General features: G+C 41.3%; 1 pseudogene; it reads left to right on the top strand.

The window, feature by feature from the left end:
* Positions 1–19,311, top strand: part of LOC147961340 (uncharacterized) — a 53,933-nt pseudogene extending 34,622 nt beyond the window's left edge.
* Positions 19,312–20,567: the final 1,256 nt, after the last annotated feature.

The following is a 20,567-nucleotide window of genomic DNA, read 5'->3' as shown; positions in this document are numbered from 1 at the left end:
CCGCCGCCACGAGGCAGAACCTTGGCGGAACCAATCTAGGGCTCCAGCAGAGCTGTTCTGCCGGGGAAACTTCCCTCCGGGAGGGGGAAATCATTGCCATCGTCATCACCAACGCTCCTCTCATCGGGAGAGGGCAATCTCCATCAACATCTTCATCAGCACTATCTCCTCTCAAAACCCTAGTTCATCTCTTGTATCCAATTCCTGTCTCCAAGTCCGGGATTGATGCTAGTAGGTTGCTAGTAGTGTTAATTACTCCTTGTAGTTGATGCTAGTTGGTTTATTTGGTGGAAAATCGTATGTTCAGATCCTATATGCATATTAATACCCCTCTGATTGTGAACATGAATATGCTTTGTGAGTAGTTACGTTTGTTCCCGAGGACATGGGAGAAGTCTTGCTATTAGTAGTCATGTGAATTTGGTATTCGTTCGATATTTTGATGAGATGTATGTTGTCTCTCTTCTAGTGGTGTTATGTGAACATCGACTACATAACACTTCACCATGATTTGGGCCTAGAGGAAGGCATTGGGAAGTAATAAGTAGATGATGGGTTGCTAGAGTGACAGAAGCTTAAACCCTAGTTTATGCGTTGCTTCGTAAGGGGCTGATTTGGATCCATATGTTTCATGCTATGGTTAGGTTTACCTTAATACTTTTGTTGTAGTTGCGGATGCTTGCAATAGAGGTTAATCATAAGTGGGATGCTTTTCCAAGTAAGGACAGTACCCAAGCACCGGTCCACCCACATACCAAATTATCAAAGTACCAAACGCGAATCATCCGAACGTGATGAAAACTAGCTTGACGATATTCCCACGTGTCCTAGGGAGCGCTTTTCTCTATATAAGAGCTTGTCCAGGCTTGTCCTTTGCTACAAAAAGGATTGGTCCACCTTGCTGCACTTTATTTACTTGTTGCTCGTTACAAATTATCCTATCACAAAAACTATCTATTACCACTTAATTCAGTACTTGCAGAGAATACCTTGCTGGAAACCGCTTATCATTTCCTTCTGCTCCTCGTTGGGTTCGACACTCTTACTTATCGAAAGGACTACGATATATCCCCTATACTTGTGGGTCATCAAGACTCTTTTTTGGCGCTGTTGGTGGGGAGTGAAGCGCCTTTGGTAGGTGGAATTTGGTAAGGAAAAATTTATATAGTGTGCTGAAATTTACTGTCACTTGTTACTATGGAAAGTAATCCTCTGAGGGGCTTGTTCGGGGTATCTTCACCCCGACCAGTAGAGCAAAGAGTTGCTCCTCAACCTACTGAACCTACTAAAAATGAAAATGTCTACTTTGAAATTCCTTCGGGTATGATAGAAAAAATGCTAGCTAATCCTTTTGTAGGAGATGGAACAAAGCATCCTGATGAGCATCTAATATATGTGGATGAAGTTTGTGGATTATTTAAGCTTGCAGGTGTACCCGGAGATGTTGTTAAGAAGAAGGTCTTCCCTTTATCTTTGAAGGGAGATGCATCGACATGGTATAGGCTATGTGATGATATGGGGTCATGGAATTACAAACGATTGAAATTGGAATTTCATCAGAAGTTTTATCCTATGCATCTTGTTCATCGTGATCGCAATTATATATATATAATTTTTGGCCTCGCAAAGGAGAAAGCATCGCTCAAGCTTGGGGGAGGCTTCAATCAATGTTATATTCATGCCCCAATCATGAGCTCTCGAGAGAAATGATTATTCAAAATTTTTATGCTCGGCTTTCTAATAGCAATCGCACCATGCTTGATACTTCTTGTGCTGGCTATTTTATGATGAAGACTATTGAATTCAAATGGGATTTATTGGAAAGAATTAAACGCAACTCTAAAGATTGGGACCTCGAAAAAGGTAAGGAGTCAGGTATGACACCTAGGTTTGATTGTGTTAAATCTTTTATGGATGCCGATGTTTTCCGTAAGTTTAGCACTAAATATGAACTTGACTCTGAAATAGTAGCTTCTTTCTGTGAATCTTTTGCTACTTATGTTGATCTCCCCAAGGAGAAGTGGTTTAAATATAATCCTCCCATAGAAGTAAAAGTAGTGGTACCTATAATGATCCTATTGTTCCTACTTCTTATGTTGAGAAACCACCTTTCCCTGTCAGAATAAAGGATCATGCTAAAGCTTTAACTGTGGTTCGTAAAAGCAATATTAAAACGTATGCACCTCCTGAGCAAATTAAAGTTGAACCTAATACTGCTATTGTTAAAGATCTCTTGTCTGATAATATTGATGGGCATGTTATTTATTTCTGTGATGAAACTACTAGAATTGCTAAACCTTGTGCTAAAGATAAACCTAGACCTGTAGTAGGCATGCCTGTTATTTCTGTTAAAATAGGAGATCATACTTATCATGGCTTATGTGATATGGGTACCAGTGCTAGTGCAATACCTATTAGCCTATATAGAGAAATTATGCATGATATTGCACCTGTTGACTTAGAAGATATTGATGTCACAATTTCTTCTTGCCAATAGAGATACTATTTCACCAATGGGAATGTTGAAGTCTTGAGTGGGAAAACTAAATATCATGCTGATTTTCTTGTTCTTGGTTCCCCACAAGATAGCTTTTGTCCCATTATATTTGGTCGACCCTTCTTGAACACTGTTAATGCTACCATAGATTTCAAAAAGGATGTTGTTACTATCGGTTTAGATGATATGTCTCATGAATTATTTTCACTAAATTTAGTAGACAACACCGTGAAGAAGAATTACCTAGTAAGGATGAAATTATTGGTCTTGCTTCTATTGCTGTACCTCCTAGTGATCCTTTAGAACAATATTTGCTAGACCATGAAAATGATACGTTTATGAATGAAAGAAGGGAAATAGATGAAGTATTCTTTAAACAGGAACCTATTCTGAAACACAATTTGCCTGTTGAAATCCTAGGGGATCCTCCTCCACCCATGGGTGATCCCGTGTTTGAGCTTAAACCGTTGCCTGATACTCTTAAATATGCTTATCTTGATGAGAAAAAGATATATCATGTTATTATTAGTGCTAACCTTTCAGAGCATGAGGAAGGGAGATTATTGAAAACTCTGAAGAAGCACCATGCTGCTATTGGGTATACTCTTGATGATCTTAAGGGCATTAGTCCCACTCTATGTCAACATAAAATAAATTTGGAAGAAGATGCTAAACCAGTTCGTGATCATCAACGATGGCTGAATCCTAAAATGAAAGAAGTGGTAAGAAAGGAAATACTAAAGCTCCTTGAGGCAGGTAAAATCTATCCCGTTGCTGATAGTCAGTGGGTAAGTCCTGTCCATTGTGTCCCTAAGAAGGGAGGTATTACTGTCGTTCCTAATGATAAAGATGAATTGATTCCTCAAAGAATTATTACAGGTTATAGGATGGTAATTGATTTCCGCAAATTAAATAAGGCCACTAAAAAGGATCATTACCCCTTACCTTTTATCGATCAAATGCTATAAATATTATCCAAACATACACAATTTTGCTTTCTAGATGGTTATTCTGGTTTCTCTCAAATACCTATGTCAGCCAAAGATCAAAGACTACTTTTACTTGCCCTTTTGGTACTTTTGCTTATGGACGTATGCCTTTTGGTTTATGTAATGCACCTGCTACCTTTCAAAGATGCATGATGGCTATATTCTCTGACTTTTGTGAAAATATTTGTGAGGTTTTCATGGACGATTTTTCCGTCTATGGATCTTCTTTTGATGATTGCTTGAGCAACCTTGATCGAGTTTTGCAGAGATGTGAAGAAACTAATCTTGTCTTGAATTGGGAAAAGTGCCACCTTATGGTTAATGAAGGTATTGTCTTGGGGCACAAAGTTTCTGAAAGAGGTATTGAAGTTGATAAAGCCAAGGTTGATGCTATTGAAAAGATGCCATGCCCCAAGGACATCAAAGGTATAAGAAGTTTCCTTGGTCACGCCGGATTTTATAGGAGGTTCATTAAGGACTTCTCCAAAATTTCTCGGCCTCTGAATAATTTATTACAAAAAGATATACCATTTGTCTTTGATGATGATTGTCTAGAAGCATTTGAAATACTTAAGAAAGCATTGATCTCTGCACCTATTGTTCAGCCACCTGATTGGAATTTACCCTTTGAAATTATGTGTGATGCTAGTGATTATGCTGTAGGTGTTGTTCTAGGGCAAAGAGTTGATAAGAAATTAAACGTTATTCAATATGCTAGTAAAACCCTAGACAATGCTCAAAGAAATTATACTACTACTGAAAAAGAATTCTTAGCAGTTGTATTTGCTTGTGATAAGTTCAGACCTTATATTGTTGATTCTAAAGTAACTATTCACACTGATCATGGTGCTATTAAATATCTTATGGAAAAGAAAGATGCTAAACCTAGACTTATTAGATGGGTTCTCTTGCTACAAGAATTTGACTTACATATTGTTGATAGAAAGGGAGCTAAGAACCCCGTTGCAAACAACTTGTCTAGGTTAGAAAATGTGCTTGATGACCCACTACCTATTGATGATAGCTTTCCTGATGAGCAATTAAATGTCATAAATGCTTCTCATACTGCTCCATGGTATGCTGATTATGCTAATTACATTGTTGCTAAGTTTATACCACCTAGTTTCACATACCAACAAAAGAAAAAGTACTTTTATGATTTGAGGCATTACTTTTGGGATGACCCACATCTTTATAAAGAAGGAGTAGATGGTGTTATTAGACGTTGTGTACCTGAGCATGAACAGGAACAGATCCTACACAAGTGTCACTCCGAAGCTTATGGAGGACACCATGCTAGAGATAGAACTGCACATAAGGTATTGCAATCTGGTTTTTATTGGCCTACTCTCTTCAAGGATGCCCGTAAGTTTGTCTTATCTTGTGATGAATGTCAAAGAATTGGTAATATTAGTAGACGTCAAGAAATGCCTATGGACTATTCAATCGTTATTGAACCATTTGATGTTTGGGGCTTTGACTATATGGGACCTTTTCCTTCCTCTAATGGATATACACATATTTTAGTTGCTGTTGATTACGTTACTAAGTGGGTAGAAGCTAGTCCAACTAGTAGTGCTGATCATAACACTTCTATTAAAATGCTTAAAGAAGTTATTTTTCCAAGATTTGGAGTCCCTAGATATTTAATGACTGATGGTGGTTCACATTTTATTCATGGTGCTTTCCGTAAAATGCTTGCTAAGTATGATGTTAATCATAGAATTGCATCTCCTTATCACCCTTAGTCTAGTGGTCAAGTAGAATTGAGTAATAGAGAGCTCAAATTAATTTTGCAAAAGACTGTTAATAGATCTAGAAAGAATTGGTCCAAGAAACTTGATGATGCATTATGGGCCTATAGAACTGCAAATAAAAATCCTATGGGTATGTCTCCGTATAAAATGGTATATGGAAAAGCATGTCACTTACCTCTCGAACTAGAACATAAGCCATATTGGGCTATTAAAGAGCTCAACTATGATTTCAAACTTGCCGGTGAGAAGAGGTTATTTGATATTAGCTCACTTGATGAATGGAGAACCCAAGCTTATGAAAATGCCAAGTTGTTTAAAGAAAAGGTTAAAAGATGGCATGACAAAAGGATACAAAAGCGCGAGTTTAATGTAGGTGATTATGTATTGCTATACAACTCTCATTTAAGATTTTTTGCAGGAAAACTTCTCTCTAAATGGGAAGGCCCTATGTTATCGAGCAGGTCTATCGTTCCGGTGCCATAAAAATCAACAACTTCGAAGGCACAAATCCTATGGTGGTAAACGGTCAGAGAATTAAACATTATATCTCAGGTAATCCCATAAATGTTGAAACCAATAATATTGAAACCGTAACCCCGGAGGAATACATAAGGGACACTTTCCAGAACGTTTCAGACTCCGAAAAGGAATAGGCATGTGGTATGGTAAGTAAACCGACTCCAAAACAGTTTTAAGGCAATATTTCTTCGTTTTGGAATATTTAGAAAAATAGAAAAATAAGAAGTAGTCCGGGAAGGACACGAGGGCCCCACGAGGGTGGAGGGCACGCCCTACCCTACTGGGCATGCCCCCTACCTCGTGGGCACCTCGTGCGCTCTCCGGACTCCGTTTTCTTGCACGACACGTATTTTTGTCGGTAAAAATTCATTATATAATCTCCCGGAGGTTTTGACTCCCGTATCACGCAATTACCCTCTGTTTGTGTTTCGAGCTGTTGCCGCTGCAGATTAGAGCAAGATGTCTTCGCAAGAGTCAGTCGGGGAGAGCCGGGTGTCTCATCCGGCACCGAGATCAATGACAAATAACAATGTTGACCTCTTTGGGCCAACCACGGAGGAAGAGATGAGGGATGATTTGAAGAGGATAGATGCCATGGAAGAAGATCAAGAAGTCACTTCCCGCTTCCGAGCTGGATTCACAATGGGAGAACTGCAGAGCTCGGCTATTCCAAACTCGGTTATCCCTTCCAATGTTAGATTTCTTTCTTATGAGAATATAAAAAAGAGTCTGACTGGTTCTCCCGCAGCTATGCAACACCCTTGGATGTAGGGAGCTTTGGCTGTTACAGGAAAACTCCGAAAGGAAATAATGGACCTCAAGCATCAAGTCAATAAGCTCGAGGAGGAGAATCGTATCCCGAGGGGCATCATCGCCAAGAATATCACATCACCATCCCCGAAAAGAGAGACATAATCACATGGGTATGGGCACTCCCCTTGGCAACTGCCAAGCTTGGGGGAGTGCCCCAGTATCGTATCACCATAACTTTTATCTTTACCGTTTTTCTTACTTCGATCCTTTTGATAATATCTTGATCTAGTAGAATAAAAGTTCTTAGTATGAGCTAGTTGTGAGTTTTGCTTTATAAAGGAAGACAACGTAATGGGTTATGTTTTCTTACATCTGAGATAAATTATATTGTCATGGATCATCCAACATGGTTGAGCTTGCCTTTCCCCCTCATGCTAGCCAAATTCATCGCACCAAGTAGAGATACTACTTGTGCTTCCAAATACCCTTAAACCAGTTTTTCCATGAGAGTCCACCATACCTACATATGGATTGAGTAAGATCCTCCAAGTAGGTTGTCATCGGTGCAAGCAATAAAAATTTCTCTCTAAATATGTGTGACTTATTAGTGTGGGAGAAAATAAGCTTTATACGATCGTGTGATATGGAAGAAATAAAAGCGACAGACTGCATAATAAAGGTCCATATCACAAGTGGCAATATAAAGTGATGTTCTTTCGCATTAAGATTTTGTGCATCCAACTATAAAAGCGCATGACAACCTCTGCTTCCCTCTGCGAAGGGCCTATCTTTTACTTCTATCTCCTACATTGCATAATAGTCATGGTCATCGTCACCCTTCCTTTTTACAATTTATCCTTTGGCAAGCACAGTATGTTGGAAAGATCCTGGTATATATGGCTAGTTGGATGTGAGTTCTCATGAACTATTATTGTTGACATTACCCTTGAGGTAAAATGTTGCGAGGAAAAATTATAAGCCCCTATCTTTCTCTGTATCCGATTAAAACTCCATACCCATAAGTATTGCGTGAGTGTCAGCAATTGTGAAAGACTATATGATAGTTGAGTATGTGGACTTGCTGAAAAGCTCTTATACATTGACTCTTTCCTATGTTATGATAAATTGCAATTGCTCCAATGACTGAGATTATAGTTTGTTAGTTTTCAATGAAGTTTACGATTCATACTTGAAATTGTGATTGAATTATCACTCTAGCATAAGAAATCATATGACAAGAATTATATAAGTTGTTGTTCTAAGAATGATCATGATGCCCTCATGTCCGTATTTTATTTTTATCGACACCTCTATCTCTAAACATGTGGACATATTTTTCGATTTCGGCTTTCGCTTGAGGACAAGCAAGGTCTAAGCTTGGGGGAGTTGATACGTCCATTTTGCATCATGCTTTTATATCGTTATTTATTGCATTATGGGCTGTTATTACACATTATGTCACAATACTTATGCCTATTCTCTATTATTTTACAAGGTTTACATAAAGAGGGAGAATGTTGGCAGCTGGGATTCTAGGCTGGAAAAGGAGCAAATATTAGAGACCTATTCTGCACAGCTCCAAAAGTCCTGAAACTTCACGGAAGATGTTTTCAGAATATATAAAAAATACTCAGCGGAGGAAGTTCACCAGGGGGGCCACACCCTACCCACGAGGGTGGGGGGCGCGCCCTACCCCCTGGGCGTGCCCCCTACCTCATGGGCCCCCTAGTGGCCCTCCGGTGGCCATCTTCTGTTATATGAAGTCTTTCGATGAGAAAAAAAATCATAAGCCATCTTCTCATACGAAACTCCGCCGCCACGAGGCGGAACCTTGGCGGAACCAATCTAGGGCTCCGGCAGAGCTATTCTGCCGGGGAAACTTCCCTCCGGGAGGGGGAAATCATTACCATCGTCATCACCAACGCTCCTCTCATCGGGAGAGGGCAATCTCCATCAACATCTTCATCAGAACCATCTCCTCTCAAAACCCTAGTTCATATCTTGTATCCAATTCTTGTCTCCGAGTCCGGGATTGATGCTAGTAGGTTGCTAGTAGTGTTAATTACTCCTTGTAGTTGATGCTAGTTGGTTTATTTGGTGGAAAATCGTATGTTCAGATCCTATATGCATATTAATACCCCTCTGATTATGAGCATGAATATGCTTTGTGAGTAGTTACGTTTGTTCCCGAGGACATGGGAGAAGTCTTGCTATTAGTAGTCATGTGAATTTGGTATTCGTTCGATATTTTGATGAGATGTATGTTGTCTCTCTTCTAGTGGTGTTATGTGAACGTCGACTACATAACACTTCACCATGATTTGGGCCTAGAGGAAGGCATTGGGAAGTAATAAGTAGATGATGGGTTGCTAGAGTGATAGAAGCTTAAACCCTAGTTTATGCGTTGCTTCGTAAGGGGCTGATTTGGATCCATATGTTTCATGCTATGGTTAGGTTTACCTTAATACTTTTGTTGTAGTTGCGGATGCTTGCAATAGAGGTTAATCATAAGTGGGATGCTTGTCCAAGTAAGGACAGTACCCAAGCACCGGTCCACCCACATACAAAATTATCAAAGTACCGAACGCGAATCATACGAACGTGATGAAAACTAGCTTGACGATATTCCCATGTGTCCTCGGGAGCGCTTTTCTCTATATAAGAGTTTGTCCAGGCTTGTCCTTTGCTACAAAAAGGATTGGGCCACCTTGCTGCACTTTATTTACTTTTGTTACTTGTTGCTCGTTACAAATTATCCTATCACAAAAACTATCTGTTACCACTTATTTCAGTACTTGTAGAGAATACCTTTCTGGAAACCGCTTATCATTTCCTTCTGCTCCTCATTGGGTTCGACACTCTTACTTATTGAAAGGACTACGAGAGATCCCCTATACTTGTGGGTCATCAATTCCTTCTTATGTAACCGACTCTATGTAAACCCTAGACCCCCCGGTGTTTATATAAACCAGAGGGGTGGTAGTCCGGAAAGGATATATTCCATACCATAGTCATACAAGTTAGACTTCTAGGGTTTAGCCATTACGATCTCGTGGTAGATGAACTCTTGTAACACTCATATTCATCAAGATCAATCAAGCAGGACGTAGGGTATTACCTCCATAGAGAGGACCCGAACCTGGGTAAACATCGTGTCCCCCGTCTCCTGTTACCATCGATCCTAGACGCACAGTTCGGGACCCCCTACCTGAGATCCGCCGGTTTTTACACCGACAGCCGCACTGGAGGCGGAGCCGCGGAGGCCGAGCCCGCTAGTATGCATCCGGTTCAACTTAGGAATATACGGCGTTTTCATCCAGGGGGTCGTCTACTTCCTCGCAATGCAGTATCACCCCAGCTCCGAGGAGTGGAGGTCAGCTACTTCCGACATAAACCACATCACGTCGTTCGACCTAAACATAGATGAGTGGAGGCCGGCAACGATTCTAGGGCCGCTGTTGATCGACACTAGCATCATGGATTTCTTGGTGACATTGGCAATGCTAAGTGGCAGGTTGGTTGTAGCTCATTGCGACCATGATCATTTAGACATGGACCTATGGTTTGCGGAGGGTCAAGCAACCCTCGACGAATATCCAAGTCAGGTATCCCTCAGCCTTTGTGGACGAAGACTTCATGCTCTTTAAGAAGTTGGAGGACGGCAGTCTAGTTTATTCTCACCCGGTGAGTTAGGACTTGGAAAGGTCATACTTTTGGTGCCAGTATTTTTTATCCAAAAATCTGTTGGATAATGAGCAACTAGTATTCACTGAGGGCCAAAGGCCATTACACATACATGTGTGGTAAAGTGCAAGAAATCCCCTTATACAATGGGGATGTATTGAAAAGGGACTGTACACATCTAACACCTGATGTATACTACACAACCTTCTTCTTGTAGAGGTTGTTGGGCCTCCAAGTGCAGAGGTTTGTAGGACAGTAGCAAATTTCCCTCAAGTGGATGACCTAAGGTTTATCAATCCGTAGGAGCTGTAGGATGAAGATGGTCTCTCTCAAGCAACCTTGCAACCAAATAACAAAGATTCTCTTGTGTCCCCAACACACCCAAACAATGGTAAATTGTATAGGTGCACTAGTTCGGCAAAGAGATGGTGATACAAGTGGTATATGGATAGTAGATAATAGTTTTTGTAATCTGAAAATATAAAAACAGCAAGGAAACTAATGATAAAAGTGAGCATAAACGGTATTGCAATGCATTGAAACAAGGCCTAGGGTTCATACTTTCACTAGTGCAAGTTCTCTCAACAATAATAACATAAGTGGATCACATAACTATCCCTCAACATGCAACAAAGAGTCACTCCAAAGTCACCAATAGCGGGGAACGAATGAAGAGATTATGGTAGGGTACAAAACCACCTCAAAGTTATTCTTTCCAATCAATCCGTTGGGCTATTCCTATAAGTGTCACAAACAGCCCTAGAGTTCGTACTAGAATAACACCTTAAGACACAAATCAACCAAAACCCTAATGTCACCTTGATACTCCAATGCCACCTCAAGTATCGGTGTGTATGATTATACGATATGCATCATACAATCTCAGATTCATCTATTCAACCAACACATAGAACCTCAAAGATTGCCCCAAAGTTTCTACTGGAGAATCACGACAAAAACGTGTGCCAACCCCTATGCATAGGTTCATGGACGGAACCCGCAAGTTGATCTCCAAAACATACATCAAGTGAATCACGTGATATCCCATTGTCACCACAGATATCCATGGCAAGACATACATCAAGTTTTCTCAAATCTTTAAAGACTCAATCCGATAAGATAATTTCAAAGGGAAAACTCAATCCATTACAAGAGAGTAGAGGGGGGTGGGGAGAAAACATCATAAGATCCAACTATAATAGCAAAGCTCGCGATACATCAAGATCGTACCACCTCAAGAACACGAGAGAGAAAGATCAAACACATAGCTACCGGTACATACCCTCAGCCCCGAGGGAGAACAACTCCCTCCTCGTCATGGAGAGCACCGGAATGATGAAGATGGCCATCGGAGAGGGATTGCCCCCTCCGCCAGGGTGCCAGAACGGGTCTAGATTGGTTTTTGGTGGCTACGGAGGCTTCTGGCAGCGGAACTCCCGATCTATTGTGCTCTCCGATTGTTTTAGGGTATATGGAGATATATAGGAGGAAGAAGTACGTCAGGGGGGCCACGAGGGGCCCATGAGGGTGGAGGGCGCACCCAGGGGGGTGGGCGCGCCCCACACCTCGTGGCCTCCTCGAAGCTTGCTTGATGTGGACTCCAAGTCTCCAAGGTTACTTTCCTTCCAAAAATAAGTTCCGTGAAGTTTCAGGCCAATTGGACTCCATTTGATTTTCCTTTTCTGTGATACTCTAAACCAAGGAAAAACAGAAACTGGCACTAGGCTCTAGGTTAATAGGTTAGTCCCAAAAATCATATAAAATAGCATATAAATGCATGTAAAACATCCAAGGTTGATAATATAATAACATGGAACAATAAAAAATTATAGATACGTTGGAGACGTATTAGCATCCCCAAGATTAATTCCTGCTCATTTTGAGTAGGTAAATGATAAAAACATAATTTTTGATGTGGAATGCTACCTAACATATTCATCATGTATTTATATTTATTGTAGCAAGAATATTCAGATCCATAAGATTTAAGACAAAATTTTAATATTGACATAAAAATAATAATACTTCAAGCATACTAACTAAGCAATCATGTCTTCTCAAAATAACATGGCCAAAGAAAGTTCATCCCTCCAAAATCATATAGTTTAGTCATGCTCCATTTTCATCAAATAGGAATGCTCTCATCATGCACAACCCCGATGACAAGCCAAGCAATTGTTTCATACTTTAGTAATCTCAAACCTATAAACCTTCACGCAATACATGAGCGTGAGCCATGGATATAGCACTACGGGTGGAATAGAATATAATGAGGGGGTTATGTGGAGAAGGCAAAAAGGAGAAAGTCTCACATCGACGCAGCTAATCAATGGGCTAAGGAGATGCCCATCAATTGGTGACAATGCAAGGAGTAGGGATTGCCATGCAACGGATGCACTAGAGCTATAAATGTATGAAAGCTCAACATAAGAAACTAAGTGGGTGTGCATCCAACTTGCTTGCTCACGAAGACCTAGGGCACTTGAGGAGGCCCATTGTTGGAATATACAAGCCAAGTTCTATAATGAAAAATTCCCACTAGTATATGAAAGTGACAAAACAAGAGACTCTCTATCATGAGGATTATGGTGCTACTTTGAAGCACAAGTGTGGCAAAGGATAGTAGCATTGTCCCTTCTCTCTTTTTCTCTCATTTTTGGGCCTTCTCTTTTTTATGGCCTTTATCCCCCTTATTTTTGGGCCTTCTCCTTTTTTATGGCCTTTCTCTTCTTTTTCACTTGGGACAATGCTCTAGAAAATTATGACCATCACACTTCTATTTATTTACAACTCAATGATTACAACTCGATACTTAGAATAAGATATGACTCTATATGAATGCCTCCGGCGGTGTACCGGGATTGCGATGAATCAAGTGTGACATGTATGAAAAATTATGAATGATGGCTTTGCCACAAATACGATGTCAACTACATGACCAAGCTAAGCAATATGATAATGATGAACGTGACATGATAACCGGAATGGTGGAAAGTTGCATGGCAATATATCTCGGAATGGCTATGGAAATGCCATAATAGGTAGGTATGGTGGCTGTTTTGAGGAAGATATAAGGAGGTTTATGTGTGACAGAGCGTATCATATCACAGGGTTTGGATGCACCGGTGAAGTTTGCACCAACTCTCAATGTGATAAAGGGCAATGCACCATACCGAAGATGCTAGCAATGATGGAAGGGTGAGAGTGCGTATAATCCATGGACTCAACATTAGTCATAAAGAACTCACATACTTATTGCAAAAATCTACAAGTCATCAAAAACCTCGGAATTATGCGTATGCTCCTAGGGTGATAGATTGGTAGGAAAAGACCATCGCTCGTCCCTGACCGCCACTCATAAGGAAGACAATCAAATAACACCTCATGTTTCAAATTTGTTACACAACAGTTACCATACGTGCATGCTACGGGACTTGCAAACTTCAACACAAGTATTCCTCAAATTCACAACTACTCAAGTAGCATGACTTTGATATTATTACCTCCATATCTCAAAACAATCATCCAGAATCAAACTTCTCTTAGTATTCAATGCACTTATATGACAGTTTTTATTCTATCCCTCTTGGATGCCCATCATATTAGGACTAGTTTCATAACCAAAGCAAACTACCATGCTGTTCTAAAGGACTCTCAAAATAATATAAGTGAAGCATGAGAGATCAATTATTTCTATAAAATAAAACCACCACCGTGCTCTAAAAGATATAAGTGAAGCACTAGAGCAACAACAAACTACTCCGAAAGATATAAGTGAAGATCAATGAGTAGTCGAATACTTATGCAACTATGTGAAGACTCTCTAACATTAATAATTTCAGATCTTGGTATTTTATTCAAGAAGCAAGCAAAATTAAATAAAATAAAATGACGCTCCAAGCAAAACACATATCATGTGGTGAATAAAAATATAGCTCCAAGTAAAGTTACCGATGAACGAAGAGGAAAGAGGGGATGCCTTCCTGGGCATCCCTAAGCTTAGGCTTTTGGTTGTCCTTGAATATTACCTTGGGGTGCCTTGGGCATCCCCAAGCTTAGGATCTTGCCACTCCTTATTCCATAGTCCATCGAATCTTCACCCAAAACTTGAAAACTTCACAACACAAAACTTAACATAAAACTCGTAAGCTCCGTTAGTATAAGAAAGAAAATCACCATCATAAGTTACTGTAATGAACTCATTATAAATTCATATTGGTGTAATATATACTGTATTCCAACTTCTGTATGGTTTATAAACTCTTTTACTAGCCATATATTCATTAAAATAAGAAAACAACACACGGAAAACAGAATCTGTCAAAAAAAACAGTCTGTAGTAATCTGTAACTAACGCAAACTTATGGAACCCCAAAAATTCTAAAATAAATTTATGGACGTGAGTAATTTATCTATTAAACATCTGCAAAAATAATTAACTAAATAGAACTCTCCAATAAAAAATGGCAGCAATTCTCGTGAGCGCTAAAGTTTCTGTTTTTTACAGCAAAATCAAAAAGACTTTCCCCAAGTCTTCCCAATGGTTCTACTTGGCACAAACATTAATTAAACACATAAAACCACATCTAAACAGAGGCTAGATGAATTATTTATTACTAAACGGGAACAAAAAGCAAGGAACAAAAATAAAGTTGGGTTGCCTCCCAACAAGCGCTATCGTTTAACGCCCCTAGCTAGGCATGATGATTTCAATGATGCTCACATAAGACAAGAATTGAAACATAAAGAGAGCATCATGAAGAATATGACTAGCACATTTAAGTCTAACCCACTTCCTATGCATAGTGATTTTGTGAGCAAACAACTTGTGGGAACAAGAATCAACTTGCATAGGAAGGTAAAACAAGCATAACTTCAAAATTTTAAGCACATAGAGAGGGAACTTGATATTATTGCAATTCCTACAAGCATATATTCCTCGCTCATAATAATTTTCAGTAGCATCATGAATGAATTCAACAATATAACCATCACATAGAGCATTCTTTTCTCTACAAGCATAGAGAATTTACTACTCTCCACATAAGCAAAATTCTTCTCATGAATAATAGTGGGAGCAAACTCAACAAAATAACTATCATGTGCGGCATAATCCAACTGAAAACTAAAATCATGATGAAAAGTTTCATGGATATCATTATTCTTTATAGCATACAAGTCATCACAATAATCATCATGGATAGCAACTTTGTTCTCATAGTCAATTGGAACCTCTTCCGGAGTAGTGGATTCATCACAAAATAAAGTCATGACCTCTCCAAATCCACTTTAATCAATATAATCATCATAAATAGGAGGCATGATTTCATCATAATAAATTTGCTCATCAAAGCTTGGGGGACAAAAAATATCATCTTGATCAAACATAGCTTCCCCAAGCTTGTAGCTTTGCATATCATTAGCATCATGGATATTCAAGGAATTTATACTAACAACATTGCAATCATGCTCATCATTCAAATATTTAGTGCCAAACATTCTAATGCATTCTTCTTCTAGCACTTGAGCACAATTATCGGAATCCTTATTCTCACGATAGATATTAAAAAGATAAAGCGATATGAAGAAAACTTAATTCCATTTTTAATTTTATTTTATAAACTAAACTAGTGATAAAACAAGAAACTAAAAGACTCGATTGCAAGATCTAAAGATATACCTTCAAGCACTCACCTCCCCGGCAACGGCGCCAGAAAAGAGCTTGATGTCTACTACACAACCTTCTTCTTGTAGACGTTGTTGGGCCTCCAAGTGCAGAGGTTTGTAGGACAGTAGAAAATTTCCCTCAAGTGGATGACCTAAGGTTTATCAATCCGTAGGAGTTGTAGGATGAAGATGGTCTCTCTCAAGCAACCCTGCAACCAAATAACAAAGAGTCTCTTGTGTCCCCAACACACCCAATACAATGGTAAATTGTATAGGTGCACTAGTTCGGCGAAGAGATGGTGATACAAGTGGTATATGGATAGTAGATAATAGTTTTTGTAATCTGAAAATATAAAAACAGCAAGGTAACTAATGATAAAAGTGAGCATAAACGGCATTCCAATGCGTTGAAACAAGGCCTAGGGTTCATACTTTCACTAGTGCAAGTTCTCTCAACAATAACAACATAATTGGATCACATAACTATCCCTCAACATGCAACAAAGAGTCACTCCAAAGTCACTAATAGCGGAGAACGAACAAAGAGATTATGGTAGGGTATGAAACCACCTCAAAGTTATTCTTTCCAATCAATCCGTTGGGCTATTCCTATAAGTGTCACAAACAGCCCTAGAGTTCGTACTAGAATAACACCTTAAGACACAAATCAACCAAAACCATAATGTCACCTAGATACTCCAATGTCACCTCAAGTATCCGTGGGTATGATTATACGATATGCATCACACAATCTCAGATTCATCTATTCAACCAACACATAGAACCTCAAAGAGTGCCCCAAAGTTTCTACCGAAGAATCACGACGAAAACGTGTGCCAACCCCTATGCATAGGTTCATGGGCGGAACCCGCAAGTTGATCACCAAAACATACATCAATTGAATCACGTGATAACCCACTGTCACCACAGATATCCATGGCAAGAAATACATCAAGTGTTCTCAAATCTTTAAAGGCTCAATCCGATAAGATAACTTCAAAGGGAAAACTCAATCCATTACAAGAGAGTAGAGGGGGAGAAAACATCATAAGATCCAACTATAATAGCAAAGCTCGCGGTACATCAAGATCGCACCACCTCAAGAACACGAGAGAGAGAGAGATCAAACACATAGCTACTGGTACATACCCTCATCCCCGAGGGAGAACTACTCCCTCCTCGTCATGGAGAGCACCGGGATGATGAAGATGGCCACCGGAGAGGGATTTCCCCCTCCGGCGGGGTGCCGGAACGGGTCTAGATTGGTTTTCGGTGGCTACGGAGGCTTCTGGTGGCGGAACTCCCGATCTATTGTGCTCTCCGATCATTTTAGGGTATGTAGAGATATATAGGTGGAAGAAGTACGTCAGGGGGCGACGAGGGGCCCACGAGGGTGGAGGGCGCGCCCAGGGGGGGTGGGCACGCCCCCTACCTCGTGGCCTCCTCGAAGCTTCCTTGACGTGGACTCCAAGTCTCCCGGGTTGCTTTCCTTCCAAAAATATGTTTCGTGAAGTTTCAGGTCAAGTGGACTTCGTTTGATTTTTCCTTTTCTGCGATACTCTAAAACAAGGAAAAAACAGAAACTGGCACTGGGCTCTAGGTTAATAGGTTAGTCCCAAAAATCATATAAAATAGCATATAAATGCATATAAAACATCCAAGGTTGATAATATAATAGCATGGAACAATAAAAAATTATAGATACGTTGGAGACGTATCAACACCCCCCTCAAACTCATGATGGATCAACAACACTGAGTTTGGAGAGAAGAAAACCATGCTGCACTCGAGTCTGTGCCTTAGTGAAGAAGTCCACCAACTGTAACTAGGAGGGCACATAGTGGATAGAGAGAGTCTGATCCTGCACAGCAGCATGCACAAAGTGGGCATCCACACCGATGTGCTTGGTGAGCTCATGCTTCACTGGGTCACGCGCAATACTGATAGCACCGGTACTATCAGACAGTAAGGGAGTCGAGGTAGTAGCAGACACACCAAAATCCTCAAGTAACCACCGTAACCAGATCACCTCAGCCGTCAACATAGCCATGGCTCGGAACTCAGCCTCTGTACTTGAGCAAGAAACTGCAGTCTGTTTCTTTGTCTTCCAGGCAATAAGAGAGCCACCAAGAAAGACACAGTAAGCAGATAGCGAGCGTCGATCAGAGGGATCACTAGCCTAGGTAGCATCAGAGTAGGCCTGTAGCTCAAGAGAGCTGGAGCGGGGAAAGAAAAGGCGCTGAGAGATCATGCCACGAAGATATCGTAAAACACGGAGGAGGTGAGTATAGTGGACATGGGTCGGTGCTGAAACAAACTGACTCGGGATGTGGATAGGATAGGAGATGTCAGGACGCGTAACAGCAAGATAGACAAGGTTGCCAACAAGGTGATGATAGCGATTAGGATTAGGAAGAGGGTCACCATCAGAGGCACGAAGCTCAATGTTGAGCTCCATAGGAGTCACAACTGTGCGCTCATCACCTGGAGCAGCGCGAGCAAGAAGATCCTGAATATATTTTTCTTCTAAGATGTAGAAGCCATCAGGGGCCGAGGAGATCTCAATCCCAAGAAAATAGCGAAGTGGACCAAGATCAGTCATGAGAAACTGGTCGTGAAGGCGAGCCTTAACAAAGGCAATGTAGTCAGAGTCGTCGCCAGTGATGATCATGTCATCAACATAGAGAAGGAGAAGAGTCCGACCGCGAGCAGACGTGTGAACAAACAATGGGGGATCATGATCACTGGGCAAGAAACCAGCGGCAGTCACCACAGAGGCGAAACACTCGAACCAGGCGCGAGGGGCCTGTTTAAGACCATAGAGGGAGCGGCGACGTCTACAGACCATACCATCAGGAGCATAGTACCCCGGTGGTGGCTGCATATAAACCTCCTCACGCAACTCGCCGTTGAGAAAGGAGTTCTGGACATCAAGTTGAGAGAAAGACCAATGACGAACAGAAGCCACAACAAGGAGAGTGCAGACAGTGGTCATGTGGGCCACATGAGCGAATGTCTCATCGTAATCGCGTCCCTGCTCCTGCTGAAAACCACAGGCCACAAGACGAGCTTTGTGGCGCTCAAGAGAACCATCAGAGCGAGTCTTAATCTTGTAGACCCACTTGCAGGTGATGGGAAAAACACCAGAAGGGAGGGAAACCAGATCCCATGTGCCAGAGCGCTCAAGGGCAGCAAGTTCTTCGGCCATCGCAAGTTGCCATTCAGGCTGAGTCATGGCAGTCTGATAGGAAGTGGGCTCAGAAATAACAAAGAGACCGTACTGATCAGGAGAATAGTGATCAGGCAGGGGGCAAGGCCGAGCACGGAGATTATGAACCGGGGGAGGCGTGAACAGAGGTGCACCAGAGGTGGAAGGCGTGGCAGGCGAATCAGGGGAAGCATCCTCAATACGAGGGAGATGAGTATAGTGGAGAGGAAATGGTGAGAGAGGACGGCAGACTGGAGATGATGGTGGAGATGTGTAGGAGGAGGATGGAGAAGAGAGGGTCGGTGGTGAGGGAGAAGGAATGAGAGGTGTCGGTGGAAGAGGTGGAACATGAGGCACATAGCAGGGTGTATCAGGAAGAAGAAGAAAGGAAATATCATCCACAGAGAAGCTCGAGGAAGATGGACATGGGTAGTAAGAACGAGACATGTCAAAAGTCACATCACACGAGATACGTACGCGACGACCAATAGAATCCCAGCAGGGATAGCCATTGTGCTCATCACTGTAGCCAAGGAAAAGACACTCAATCGACTGAGCAGTCAGTTTGGTGTGTTCTCGCGGGGCAAGAAGGACATAGCACACACATCCAAACATACGAAGAGCTGAGTAGTCAGGAGAACGACGAGTGAGACACTCTATAGGAATAACACCCTGCAGAGCAGTCGACGGCTGAATGTTGATGAGATAGGTGGATGTAGAAACATCCTCAGCCCAAAGGTGGGGTGGAAGGGAAGCGGCAATCATCAGTGCATGAGCCGTCTTAAGTAGATGATGATGCTTACATTCAGCAATGCCATTCTGAGCATGAGCACCAGGACATGAGAACTGGGCAAGAGTCCCCTGTTCCACGAGAAAACCACGCAACAGTTGGGAGATATACTCTCCAGCGGAGTCAGCACGAAAAGTATGAATGGGCGTGGAAAACTGGATGTGAACCATGGCAGCAAATCGTTTGTATATAGAGAGAACCTCGCTACAAGATTTCATGAAGTAGAGCCAAGTGTAGTGAGAGAAATCATCAATAAACAAAACATAGTAGCAATGACCACCTTTCGAATTAAAGGCAGCAGGACCCCAGACATCAGAATGAACTAAGTCAAAAGGACGCTGAGAAACCGACTCACTGGTAGGATAAGGTAACTGGGCCTGTTTGCCAAGTCTACAACCATTACAATGTAAAGAAACATCTCTAGATATAGACCCTAAGAGGCCCTGATGCACTAAAGATGACAAGCGAGAGCCACATATCTGACCAAGGAGATGATGCCACTTCTGGAAGGACGCAGACAAAGAGGCAACAAGATCATGAGAGCTGGCAGAAGTGGTGGCAGTGGAAGGAACACAAAGCCAGTCAACCTCCCAAAGGCCCTTTGACTCACGACATTGGGGGCTAGCACCAACCAAAGCCTTGGTGCGACGATCCTGACTGGAGCAAGAGTCGGTATCAAGAATGACACGACAGCCAGAATCAG

This window comes from Triticum urartu, chromosome 7A, assembly GCF_056163025.1.
Source record: "Triticum urartu cultivar PI428250 chromosome 7A, HENAU_Tu73, whole genome shotgun sequence".
In the NCBI taxonomy this organism is placed as follows: Eukaryota; Viridiplantae; Streptophyta; class Magnoliopsida; order Poales; family Poaceae; genus Triticum; species Triticum urartu.
The sequence above is the reverse complement of the archived record's forward strand: the minus strand, read 5'-3'. Positions and strand labels throughout refer to the sequence as shown.